The sequence below is a fragment of the Oryctolagus cuniculus genome, chromosome 3 (genome assembly GCF_051225735.1).
Source record: "Oryctolagus cuniculus isolate XC-2025 breed Fujian yellow rabbit chromosome 3, ASM5122573v1, whole genome shotgun sequence".
NCBI classification, from domain to species: Eukaryota; Metazoa; Chordata; class Mammalia; order Lagomorpha; family Leporidae; genus Oryctolagus; species Oryctolagus cuniculus.
Genome location: NC_142869.1, coordinates 31806235 through 31820026, shown reverse-complemented (window position 1 = coordinate 31820026; position 13792 = coordinate 31806235). Strand labels below are relative to the sequence as shown.

At 39.5% G+C, this 13792-nt stretch overlaps 1 protein-coding gene and 1 pseudogene across 6 annotated transcripts in view; both read right to left on the bottom strand.

Moving 5' to 3' along the window:
- PLEKHM3 (pleckstrin homology domain containing M3) overlaps positions 1 to 13792 on the bottom strand; it is a 227080-nt gene that overhangs the window by 212381 nt on the left and 907 nt on the right. Inside the window, exon 2 of one of the 6 annotated variants that reach the window (XM_070070290.2) lies at positions 5472 to 5739. The exons of 3 other annotated variants lie outside the window; for them this stretch is intronic. The gene's annotated coding sequence lies outside the window, so the exon portion shown is untranslated. Of the gene's footprint in view, positions 1 to 174; positions 242 to 1592; positions 1776 to 5471; positions 5740 to 13792 lie in introns of those variants that run through there. 2 more of the 6 variants (XM_070070291.2, XM_070070293.2) reach the window with 2 other exon arrangements.
- On the bottom strand, positions 6534 to 6602 carry LOC127491856 (U4 spliceosomal RNA; annotated as a pseudogene).

The following is a 13792-nucleotide window of genomic DNA, read 5'->3' as shown; positions in this document are numbered from 1 at the left end:
TTGCTACCAAAGGCAGCAATGTTATTATGCTCGTAGGTCAACCACTGGATTGGAAAGCCAAGGTTTCTGGTTGGAAAGCCCAGTTTCATAAAACCACCAGAGTTCCAGTATGTCCTGCTCCTAGAAACAAAACAGACACAAATTTCAGTTATGTAAGTGTCTAAAAATGCAGACCTGAGGTTTTCCATCTCCCTTGGTCTCCATAGCAGGGAATGGTGATTTAAAAAAGAAACAAAGGAGCCACTCAATTATCTTCATCCTGGATTGGGGTGAAGAAGATGAAAATGTCCTTGGTAAAAATCATGTTGTCAGAGTCTGCCTCCAACTGCAATAAGGAGTAAGTGGCTAGATGTATGCAGGTGCCATGGCAGCCACACTAGCTCCATGGGCTGAATGCTCAACAGATGGCAACAATGAATGTAACAAGGAGGTATGCTGAGACCCACATATATAGGATATCCAAAAAGGGTACTGGTAGTTGCTTCAGATTGAAAGATCATCAGCTCATGTAACTGTTTAGAATCATCTGCTTGAGCCTGAATGATGAGGGCTGCGTTTTCAAAGCCAACATAGGACTGAGTTTCATCCACTTTTCTTATAGAACTCCTAAGGTCAAGCTAACTTAAGGAAAAAAAAATCACTTGGTTTCACTGACAATATTTTACATGCATGGATTACAGTATAATTTGGTTTATAAAGTACTTGATAGGTTTTTAAATAAATACTTAAATAAAATCTCAAAAGAGAGAGATGAGTAAAGCAGTAAGACTATTTTAAAGATGATGAAAGAGAGACCAAGATGACTCATCTATTTTCAGTTAAAGTTCCCATGGGGAAGATAAAGAAGTTCCTGGAATCCTAATTACTGCGTCCTGTGGGCCACCCAAGTTTACCTTGAAAATCACCCTAAATCTCACAGGGGCCCTGATATTAACAGAAACAAAAACAAGCAGTAGGTTGAATCCAAAGCATGAGCCACTCAAACTAAGTATTAAAATTGTTCAGTGGGGCAGAGGCATGGCAATGGGAAAAACACAAGTTTCTGGCACTAGGGAAAGGTTCATATCCCACACTGCCTTCCAAGAGAATGATATCCAGCTTGTCAGGCTGACTCAGGGCCTTTGGGTCCTCCTTGTCTGCAAAATGTAAATACTGCAGATGCCTGCCCCATCTACAGTAGAGAACTGAGAAACACAAATGCAGGTAATATATGTGAAAGTTCTTCATAAAATATAAAACGATTATTCCCATTAGAGGCTAACTCATTCCTAACCACAAATATTTATACGCAATGAGAGTTGACAGAGGATGGACCAAGTACCCAAACACTATGTTAGGTATTAGGAGCATAAAACACAGCTCACAACTAGCTTAATTGCTAGTGGGGAAACACACAAAAGCAAGCACAAAAAACGCCTTAGAAGAAGTACATAAAAGCTGTTACGCAAAAACAAATAAGGAATCATTACTAATCAAGAGACAGTAAAGAATCTAAAGTAACAGAACACAATAAAAGCACAATGATATGTATGCAGAGATGACTTCAGTTGAAAGAAATCGAAGAGAAAGGAAACATACAAAATCAACTGTACCTGCCCTAGAAGCGATGTTCTTGCAGAAGCTGCCATTATGAAGTAACAAAGCCCCCAAGCAGTGAGCCATGTGGCCCAACAACTGCACCTCTGGAAGGAATGCAAAAACCTTCCTCACAAGTTGCTCAAGTCTCTGACCACACTCTCCAGTCTAATAGAGACCTTTACTGGGTGATCAAAAAGTCATGTGAAATGAATAATTGCCTCATTTCCTGTTGCGTTTGACTCCTTAGGCCATGTAACTGAGTGGCAGATGGGAGAATACTTAACTTTAGCCTTCAAAACATTTTATGCATTTGCATATTTCACAAGTAGTTCCTAGGGGCACTTAGACTGTGTGTACATGAGAAAAAATTAAGTGATGTTTTTCTTTCTCTGCTGCACTTGAACCTGGTAAAAAGGGGCCTGGGTCTTTGCTAAACCATATCCCAACAGCACAAGACAGATGGTAAGGTCTAAGCAAAGGTGACTCACCTCTTGTTTAAAATGACAGGGAGACTCAGTGGTGATGGCTGCATCCATGACCCCTACCTCACTTTTGGGCTTTATCTCTGACAATGACCTTTGCTACCAATCAGCTTCTTCCCAATTTAGTCAGGAAACAAGCAAAGGCAGACAAAACACTGTCTCTGACCCTCAAAGATAAGCACAAGATAAGGCAAAATAACAGAATAAGTCTTTGTTATTTAACTATGAACATAGGAAGGCAGGAGAAATCTGCCTATCCTAAAGGACAGAAGACAATTTTACAAAGAATGAAGGATAAGAATAGTAGGAACAACGGGCCGGTAGTAGTAGTAGTAGTAGTAGTAGAAGTAGAAGTGGAAGTGGAAGTGGAAGTGGAAGTGGAAGTAGAAGTAATAGTCGTCGTCTAAGCATCCTCTTGTGGTACCAGCATCCCATATGGGTGCCAGTTCAAGTTCCGGCTGCTTCACTTCTGATCTAACTCTCTCCTAGTGGCCCAAGAAGGCAGTGGAAAATGACCTAAGTGCTTGGGTCCCTGCACTTGCATGGGAGTCCTAGAAGAAGCTCCTGGCTTCTGGCTTCGGATCTGCTTAGCTCTGGCAATTGCAGCCATTTGGGGAGTAAACTCCCTCTCTCTGTAACTGTTTCTCAAGTAAATAAATCAATCCAAAAAAAAAAAAAAAAAAAAAAAACAGTACAAACTACTTAACTTTAGTCATTTTATCCTCCAAATCTGGTTTTAAATTTCATTTATTATGAACTATTACCATTACACAATTTGTGAACAAATTCTGCAATTTGTGAACATTCTGGAGTTGAATTCTGGGTCATGGTTGATCACAGTCCTTTGACTGTTTTGATCTGACATTAGGATGACAAGCATATAGACATTTGCCCATCACTGAACACTATTACTACTGTACTGAACTTTAAAACAGAGGACCCCTTCAATGTAGAAGAATAGATGGTAAATGTGGAACAACATATTTAATAAAATGTTTCAAAACAAAATACAGTTCTCAGGATTAGAAAGTCATAGCTAATACTTACTAAACAGCAGACATTGTGTTAAGACCACTTTACCTGTATTATATTGTTAAATCCTCACAACAACTCTTTCAAAGAATTGCTATCATTATTATCACTTTACAGAGAAGGAAACTTAGATTTAAAGAGATGGAATAACTTGCTTAAGGTAATATGGCCAGTGAGTGGAAACAAGACTCTACAATGCACAGTCCCGTATCATAACTCAGAACAATTACTACCCCAGAATAACATGGCTCAAATTTCACATACAGAGTGCTTTGAATTTTAGTGTCAAATACCAGCAACTTTAGCATTTTTATTTATTTATTTGAAGTGTTTTGTCTTGTTGTTGTTATTATTATTATTATTATTATTTCATTTGTTTGAAAAAGAAAGCAACACAGAGAGACAGAGATTTTCCAGCTGCTGGTTTACCTCCCAAATACCCACTACAGCTGGGTCTGGGCCAGGCCAAAGCCAGGAACCAGAAACTCCATTCAGGTCTCCCTATACTTGGGAGTACAGAGAGTACTTGGGATATCATCTGCTGCCTCCCAGATGCATCAGCAGAAAGCTGGATTGGAAGTGGAGACAGGACTTGAATCCAGGTACTCCATCCAACACGGGATGTGGGAGTCCCAAAGAGTGGCTTAATCTGCTGTACCACAATGCTTGCCTCCAGTGTTTGCTGTTTTTTTGTTTTTTAAAGTTTTTAAATTTACTTATTTGAAAGATAGAGTGACAGATGGAGAGAGCTTCCATCTGCCCCTTGATTCCCACAAACAGCTGCAACACCATGGACCAGGAACTCAATCTGGGTCTCCCACATGACCCAAGTACTTGGACCATGATCTCCTGCCTTCCAGGTGCATTAGCAAGAAGCTGGATTGGAAGTGGAAGAGCTGGGACTTGAACCAGGTTCTTAGATATGGACTGCAGGCGTCCCAAGCAGTACTTAATCCACTGCACCATAATACCTACCCCTTGAATTTATTTTTAAATATTTGTTACTCTCATGACCCAAAGAATTAAATGCTAATTATCATCTTTATACTTAATTTATCAAAAAACCCACCTCTTTAGTACTTTTGTGTCATTGTAAGTTTTCTAAGGAAATGGCACATGAGAGGTCTCTGAACAGTCAAAAGTCATTCTCTAACTAAATGATCTTGGATACATTACTTGGAATGTTTGCAGGGATATAATAACTGTGACTTCATTTCAGCCAAACAAGCACTTTTGCAAATGTTTACATAGTTCTAATTGACCAAACCTTTTACTAATGTTCTCTACGACATCATTTTTCATTTAGCCAGCAAACAGAAACACTTATAAAATGTTTGCTTAAAAGAACCTGCAAACAAGTGTTTCTGCTAAAAGAATTTAAAAAAATATTTAAAACTGAATGTTACTAGAGATAATTCAAATATATTTTAGCCATCAAGGCATGCTTAAATAAACTGCCTTCTTCTAAAACCAACTGTACTGCTTTTTTTTGGGGGGGGGGGGCAAATATCAATGTGTATGGGATTCAAACAAAACAAAATTTCTTAAACCTACTGAAACCTGCTCAGGTTTTGTATTACCAACACAATGGAAATACAGACACCATATCTAACATCTCTGTGAAGGGTAACCACTTTTGGACCATGCAACCTGACATTAGAAGACTCATGTCTCAATCTTCACACACCATACTACCAGAAGTGTAATTCTGGGCAAGCATTTAAGCTTGCATTTCAGTTACTTTGTCAGATATAGGGCAAGTGAAGAAACCTATCTCACCTTCAAATGTTGTTCTGGGGCACAAATAAAATGTCATAATGTAGTGCTTTATGAATGCCTAAGCAGGTAGAAGATGCCCACAGTTGCCTGTATAGCTCCCAGGAAAAGGCCACCACATTTTCTTTGATCTTTTCACATTATAAACTAACATACTGGTGAAGAGTCATGACAGCAATCAGTTTCAGAAGCTCTGAGATAAAGTTTTAATCAAGATTTCCTCTTGAGTTGTTCAAGGCAGCAGATGTCACTGTGCCTCAGCCTTTCTGGTGGCCTTGGAATGGACTGATTCAGGGGTGCAAGCATTGCCTGATCAAAGAGAATCTCAAAGAAGAAAAAATGAAGTCCTCTTTTGCCTCTCAAGTTATTCTACAGCTAAGAAGCTTTGCTTTCTCCTCTCTAGCTCTGCTAAGTTTCTTCAAGAAATCTGTCCGTTATACTTTCTGATACCATTTCTCACCACCCGTTCATTTCCCCCTCAAGAAGCAGTCTGATTCTGCTCCAGATGAAACCTCACAGACAAGGAGCACCAACAGTGTCCTTGTTGTTAAACTCAGGAGACTTTGCACCCAGGAACTGAACAATCACGCAGCAGTATCTGACCTGCTGAACACTCCACATCCTCATGAATCCACCAACACAGTCTCTTCCAGAATTTCTCCTTCCTTCCTGGATACGCCTCTCACTCCCCTGTACAGGCTGCCCTTCTTTGCCTTGAATCCAAAATGTGAATATTCTTCTATTTTCCCCATAATCCTGTTACCCAGTTCCTCTTCTACCCTCCCCCGAAGGGTCATCTTCATTCCTGTGGCTTCAGCTACGATCCATGTGGCAGACGAGGAACAGATTCCAAAGATTTCTCTGCTGAGCTCTAGAATAAAAAACATTCAATCACCCCTAATTTGCTCCTAATGTGCACAAAAGTCTACTCACCTTACCCTCAGACCTCCCCTCCCCCCAGCACCCTCCATACAGTGAAGGACATCATCATTCAACCCAGAAAAACGCACATCATCCTTGGCCCTCCTGCCTCCCTCGCCCACAATCACTCCATATCAGCAAGTCCTACGAATCTGACCTCTACAACATGTGCCATATCTATCCATTTCTCTCCACTTTCACAGCCTGAGTTTAGGCAACGCCATCCAGTCTTCTGCCTTTCAGTCTTGCCCTCCTCCAATCCCACACTGCAACCAAAGTGGGCTTCCTAAAATTAAAACAGTGTCACTTTCTGAATAAACAATACACTCCTTGACACCATCTGAATGAAGGAGCTCAAGGCCACTTACCCTCCTGGGTTTATTCCCTGAATCTCACTCTCCACCTCTATCATCCCCCACTCACCCCACCCCAATCCTATTCTACCTCTGACCATAAAGAATCTGCAGAAACCAGAATTTCCCAGACATATGCTTTCTCAACCACCTTGTTTCCTCTGCCTGGAACACTTTTTTCTACCACTATCACCGTCATCCCCTTCACCACCATGGTCCCCTCTATGTCCTCCCCTCCTCAGCCCCATTCCATCCCAGCTAATCAATTCTAATTCAGCTTTCAGGTCTTTGCTGAGAAATCACTCTCCTCCACCCCCCACCTCTAATTCTGAATAGTCTTGTTATACACTCCACTGCACTGTGATTTCCTCCATTGTAATAATTTTCATGCTATTTTAATTAGCAATAATCACACCTCGGATAAACCTCATTGGCTACGATACTGCCACTGCACAAAGCTTTTCATGCTATTTTAAAGGGGCCTGTTTACTACTCTGTTTGCTCCTACTAGATTAGAAGCTTCATGAAGGCAAGAACTGTGCCTGTCTTGCTCAATATACAAAAAGTGCTTAATCCTTACTTGCTGAATCAACAACTCAATGAACCCTGTTTTGGAAAAATTAAAACGCTATTAGAAATGGATCAAGAACCTGTGGGAGGGGCAAGGTGTTGTGGTACATCAAGTTTAAGCGGTCACCTGAGAAGCCCTGCCTCCCACATCTGAGTTTGTTCAAGTGCCAGCTACTCTACCTCTGATCCAACTTCCAGCTAAAGCACCTGGAAGACAACAGATGATGGGGCTCAAATATTAGAGTTCCTGCCGCCCATGTGGGAGACCTAGATGGAGTTTCTGGCTCTTGCCTTTGGCCTGGCCCCGCCCTGTTGTGATCATTTGGGAAGTGGATAGAAGATCTCCCAATCTCCCAATCTCCCTGTCACTACTTTGCCTTTCAAATATATGTCTTAAAAAAAAAAAAAAAAAAAAAAAAAGGAGGGAGATCATTTAGCTAGTTTCCTGGAACCTGAAAACTGTTGGTTACAATTCTGATGTTTTCTAACCTATAGGACATGTTCCTCGTTCTATGACTGAAAATCAACATTTATAACCACATCTATAAAGTAAATATTTAACAATATTCCAATTAGATAAGTATCTACAAGTAAACTGGATACTGAAGAACAGGGCAACTTTGCTTTGTTACAAACTGGTTACACTAATCAGGATAATCAGACAAATAAACCTCTACCATACTCATAAATGTGGCACATAATTGGGTAGTCCAATTTGAAACATATAACTCAAAATGGCTATTAATGTGTGCATGAAAAATAAACAAAACATTAATGAAAACAGAAAGCCTGACATCTCATTGCCATGGCTCTAGATTTTTACTTTGGTTTTATTCATAAGTTATACTGCCATCAAGATTAATTACACCCATGGACCAAATAAAGGTTTTATCTTATTGTCAGCATGATAGTAAATTATGTAAGTTATTTTTTTAAGTGTATTTATTTCTTTTCATTTAGCTGGAAGACAAAGCAAGAGACAGAGAGAGAGAGAGAGAGAGAGAGAGAGAGAGAATGTCGATCTTCTGTCTGTCTGCTGGCTCACTCCCCAAGTGCTGGTAACAGCCAGGGCTAGGCCAGGCCAAAACCAGAAGTGGAACTTTATCCAGATCTCCCACATGAGTGGGCAAGGACCCAAGTAAGTTTCTTTAGTTTCTGGTATGATCTATAGTATCCTATGAAATAAAGCATGGGCTTTATTGCTAGTGGCCATTTTTATCATATTCTTACTCATTACTGAGTTCTCTGAATTATTTGGCTTGTACCAGAAGACAGAAAATAGTTCAACTCCTAATGAAGAAAATACCAAATTCATTCTGAAACCATGAAAAACAAACCAATAGGAGAATTAAAGTAGGAACAGCAGTAGCCTGGTGTTCCTAAAAACTGTCTAGAGACGGAGGCATCCTAAAAAAATCTGCTCAAATCGTCTAACCTTATCCAAGTACCTATCAAGATCAGGACTTCTAAAATTAATAATTAAAGCTAGTATCCATCTACCTGCCTACCTCTTGACTTGACTTTAAATCTTACACAAAGGTTACACACTAGAGTGAAATGCAATAGAGCATCCCACATCTCTGATAAATATTCAACAAACTGTAGCTTTGAATATTTTTTTAATGCAGATGTTACTGGCCTAGGTTCACTTGGGTTTCCTTCTCATAACATGCAAGAGTCTTCCTTTTTCTTTCTCTTTCTTTTTTTGGGAGGAGGGGAAGAACAGTTATATATTCTTCACAGTTCTTTGTTTTTCACTTGTATAACTGAAGTGAAGTCTATAAACCAAATCTTAAATCCATTAATGTAGGAGAAAAACAAGATCTTTTAATGAAAATCCAACTTTGTTCCTTCCTTTTCCATTGCTTCTGATATTCAATGATCCTTCCAGTGTGAAGCTTTCACTGACGACCCTACTGAAAAACCTTATTCAATTTTATTGTTAATCTTTCCACTAATATTTGTTTTCTCATATTATTTTTTAAATCAATTTCTGCATACATTTAATTTATGGAATTATATTATCTCCATTATGAAAGCCTTGAATTCACTGTATTCTCCACAACATAGACAGTTTTTATAATAATGTTTATTGACTTTAGTGACCATAAAAAAGTATAAGTTCATTGATCAGCATTTTGAAACTACAGAAAATAACAAAAGGCAAATTAAATAATACTTATTCATTCTCCAATGGGAAAAAAGCACTGCCCCATTTTGACCCTTTAAGCATTTTCCCTCTGTACACATTTAAGAAAGCATAGTTGAAAGCATATAGTAGACACAGTTCTATAACATATGTGTTGCCTTCACTTAGCAATAACTATTAATACTCTTCCAGACTATTAATCTTCTTCATAAATACCCCTTTAAATATCTGCACTAACACCTTACTTTTTTAAAAGATTTATTTTATTTATTTGAAGGGCAGGGGCAGAGAGAAAGAGACAAAGAGAGAGAGATATCTTCCATCCACTGGCTTATTCACCAAAGGGCCACAGTGGCCATAGCTGGGCTGGTCCAAAGCCAGAAGCCAGGAGCTTCTTCCGGTCTCCCACATGGTTGGAAGGGGACCAAGGACTCAGACCATCTTCCACTGCTTTCTCAGGCCCATTAGCAGAGAGCCGCATCAGAAGTGGAGCTGCTGGGACTAGAACCAGCACCAATATGAGGTGCCAGCACTGCAGGCAGCCGTTTAACCCATTATGCCGCAATGCCCTCTTTTTGATGATACAATAATTTAACTATTCCCCTGCTGTTGGGCATTTAGGTTATTGCCACTACTTGACTTTCTTTTCTTTCTTTTTTTTTTTTTTTACTTGTAAATGAAACCAAGAAACCAGACCAGTTTATTAGTCAAAAGGCTACCAATGGTAGAAAATTCTTGCTTAGTATGTCATACCCAATACTTGACTTTTTTCAACAACACTACATTGAGCATTTTTGAACATTAACTTTTAAAATGTTTCTCATAAGTGCCTTTAGATAGATTCCTAGAAGTAGAAGTAGTGAGCCAAAATACAGGAGCATTATTGAGGGTTTTTACTCATGCGCTAGTTGTCAGCCAGAGGCCACCTGCAACCGCTCCAGGTCTCCATCATTCCTCAAAAGCATCTAAACTCCTTCACAAGTGTCCACCTTCATCTTTAAAGCAGCAACAACATACCAAATCCTTCTCACGCTTCAAATCTCTCTGACTTCCCAAAGAAAACTGTCCATTTTTCTGGGTACCTGTGATGAGATTAGGCCCAGTCAGGTAATCTCCCCATCTTAAATTCAACTACGTGATGTAACAGAACATAATCAAGGGAGTGATATCTTATCCTACACACTGCTTCCATGGATTAGGGCAAGCAATCTCGGAAAACACTTTAGAATTCTGCCTGCCACAGAGTCTTAGGTGTTGATTTATTATTTATTTGGCTTTGTATGATAAATCTCAATGGTCTGATCACAATGCCAGATTTCAAGACATACTACAGGGCTATTATAATCAAAACACCATGGTATTGGCATAAAAGACAAGTAGACCAATGGGAAAGAATAGAAACCTTACAAATAAATCCATGCTTCTACAACCAAGCCATCTTTGACAAGCATGCTAAAAACATTCCCTGAAGAAAGGACAGTCTCCTCAACAAATGGTAAGGGAAAACTGGATTTCCACAAGTTTGAAACAAGACCCCTACCTTACACTCCCTACAAAAATCAACTCACAATGGATCAAGCATCTAAACTTAAGACCTGAAGCTATCAAACTACTAGAAGAAAACATACAGAAATACTGCAAGACATTAGTCTAGACAAAGACTTTTTGGGTAAGACCCCAAAAACAGGGACAATAAAAGATAAAATAGACAAATGGGATTATATAAAGCTAAGAAGTTTCTGCACAGCAAAGGAAATAATTAACAAAACAAAGAAACAACTGACAGCATGAGAGAAAATATTCACAACCTATGCATTTGATAAAGGATGAACATCCAGAATATATAAAGAGCTCAAGAAACTCAACAACATAGCAAACAATCCACCTAGGAAGTGAGTAAAGGATATGAATAGGTATTTTTCAAAGGAAGAAATACAAATGGCCCCATAGACACAAGAAAAAATGCTCAGGATCACTAGACATCTGAGAAGCTAAATAAAAACCACAATGAAGTAGCACCTCATTCCAGTTACAAGGTTTTTATTCAAAATCAAAACATAATAAATTATGGTGAGGTTGTGAAGAAAAGGGTACCTTAATATACTGCTCTTGGGAGTGCAACTTAGTATAACCATTATGGAAAACAGTATGCAGCGGGTTAAAGCCCTGGCCTGAAGCACCAGCATCCCATGTGGGTGCTGGTTCTAGTCCTGGCTGCTCCTCTTCTGATCCAGCTCTCTGCTATGGCCTGGGAAAGCAGTAGAGGATGGCCTAAGTCCTTGGGCCCCTGCACCCATGTGGGAGACCCAGAGGAAGTTCCTGGCTCCTGGCTTCGGATCAGCGCAGCTCCAGCTGTTGTAGCCATTTGGGGAGTGAACCACCAGATGGAAGACTTCTCTCTGTCTCTACCTCTCTCTGTAACTCTGTCTTTCAAATAAATAAAATAAATCTTTAAAAAAATGCCTCAAAAAACTAAAAATGGATCTACCATATGATGCAATGATCCCACTTCTGGGAATTTATCCAAAGAAAATTAAATCAGCATATGAAAGAGATACCTGCACTCCCATGTTTTAAGCAGCCAAATTCACAATAGCAAAGATACGGAATTAACCTATATGTCCATCAACTGATGACTGGATAAAGAAAATGTAGTATATACACATGATGAAATATTACTCAGCTATAAAAAGAATGACATCCTGACATCTATAACAAAATGGTTGGAACTGGAAATCATTATGCTAAGTAAAATAAATCAGACCCAGAAAGACAAATATCACATGTTTTCTCTTATTTGTGCAAGTTGATATATGTAGAGTTAAAACTGTGTGGTGGGGCCAGCATGGTGGTATAGCAAGCTAAACTGCCTCCTGAGACACCAGCATCCCATATCAGAGCACCAGTTCAAGACATGGCTGCTCCACTTTCAATCCCACTCCCTGGTAACATGCCTAGGAAAGTAAAGGAAAATGGTTCGAGTCTTGGGCCCCCATCACCCATATGGGAGGCCAGGATGGAGTTCCTGGCTCCTGGATTCAGCTGGACTCAGCTGTTGCAGCCATCTGGGGAATGAATCAGAGGATAGAAGATCTTTTTCTGGGGCTGGCTCTGTGGTGCAGTGGGTTAATCCTCCACCTGCAGCACCAGCATCCCACATGGGCGCGAGTTCTAGTCCCGGCTACTCCTCTTCCAATCCAGCTCTCTGCTGTGGCCTGGGAAAGTAGGAGAAGATGGCCCAAGTCCTTGGGTCCCTATACCCACATGGGAGACCAGGAAGAAGCACCTGGCTCCTGGCTTCAGATTGGTGCAGCTCCGGCCATTGCAGCCATCTGGGGTCTGAACCAACAGAAGGAAGACCTTTCTCTCTGTCTCTCCCTCTCACTGTCTGTAACTCTACCTCTCAAACAAATAAATAAAATCTTTTAAAAAAAAAAGATATTTTTCTATCTGTCTCTCCCTCTGTCACCCTGCCTTTCAAATATAAATCTTTTTTTAAAAAAATTGTGCAGATTCCATATTATTTGGTATAGTTTTAAATATTGCTTCACTGACTTATACCATGTACATGACAATATATCCTTCTTTCCCCACTTTATGATCATTGTCATGAATCCCACTCTTTGTGATATTAATAGTCCTATTTTCAAGAAAATCAGTATATGTGTATATTATACATCTACATAGGAAATGAATATGGCAAAATGTTAACAATTACTAAATCTTTAAAATTAAAAAAAATCTCAATGACGTGAATCTTCTGAATAAATAGTCTTACTGATGACTTGCAGAAGCTGCAATTTCACAATGGTAAAAGCAACTGTAGATGGGTTATTGTGTGCTGCTAAAGATTTCGAATATATTACTTTACTAACACTGATATTTTAAATGTTTGTGGCAAAATACATGTAATATAAAATTTAGCATCCTTATCTTTTTTAAAAAAAAGATTTCTTTATTTGAAAGGCAGAGTTGCATATTGGCAAACAGAGAGAGAAAGAGAGATCATCCATCTACTAGTTCACCCCCCAAATGGCCGCAATGGCCAGGGCTGGGCCAGACCAAAGTCAGGAGCCAGGAGCCAGGATCTTTTTCCAGGTCTTCTGTATGGGTGCAGGGACCCAAGTACTTGGGCCATCCCCTGGTGCTTTCCCAGGCACGTTAGCAGGGAACTGGATTGGAAGTATGGCAGCCGAGACTCGAACTCGAATAGGCACCCATGTGGGATGCCAACACTACTGGCAGCAGCTCTATCCGCTACGCCACAGCACTGGCCCCATATTCATCATTTCTAAGTATGCAATTCAATTAAGTAGATTCACATTGCTGCACAGCCAAACTCCTGAACGCTTCAACCTACACAACTGAAACTATACCCATTAAAGAATCCCTCCCTTGCCCAGTCCTTGGTAATCACCATTCTACTTTTCACATTGGCATCTTTTTTATTTCATCAATTTACTTATAAACATATATATGGTAATTACTAAATGCTACACACTGTTCTCAGCACTTTAAAAATATTACGCATTTAGTTTTCCTAATTATGTCAGTAGCTTTTCTTCCCATTCCACAGATCAGGAAACAGAGGCTAAGTAAACTGCCCAAGGTTACACAATAGGCCTTGGCCAAACAGAAATTCAAAGTGAAGTAATCTGGCTTTATAGTTCTTGCTATGAATCATGATATCATAATAAATATTCATTGTAAAGACAAACTCATCAGGCATTAACAGTGTATCTTTAATACGCACAATTTTAAAACACTGCGCAATTTAACCTGATATCTGTCTCCTAGCTGAAAGTTATACACATGTCCACTGACCTTTTAGAGACTGTATAGGCAGCCCAATTTTTGTTACGGTATTTTCTTGAAATGAACACACTAAGAACTGCCTAGTATTTTACTTTAGGTACACCAAGTATAATTTA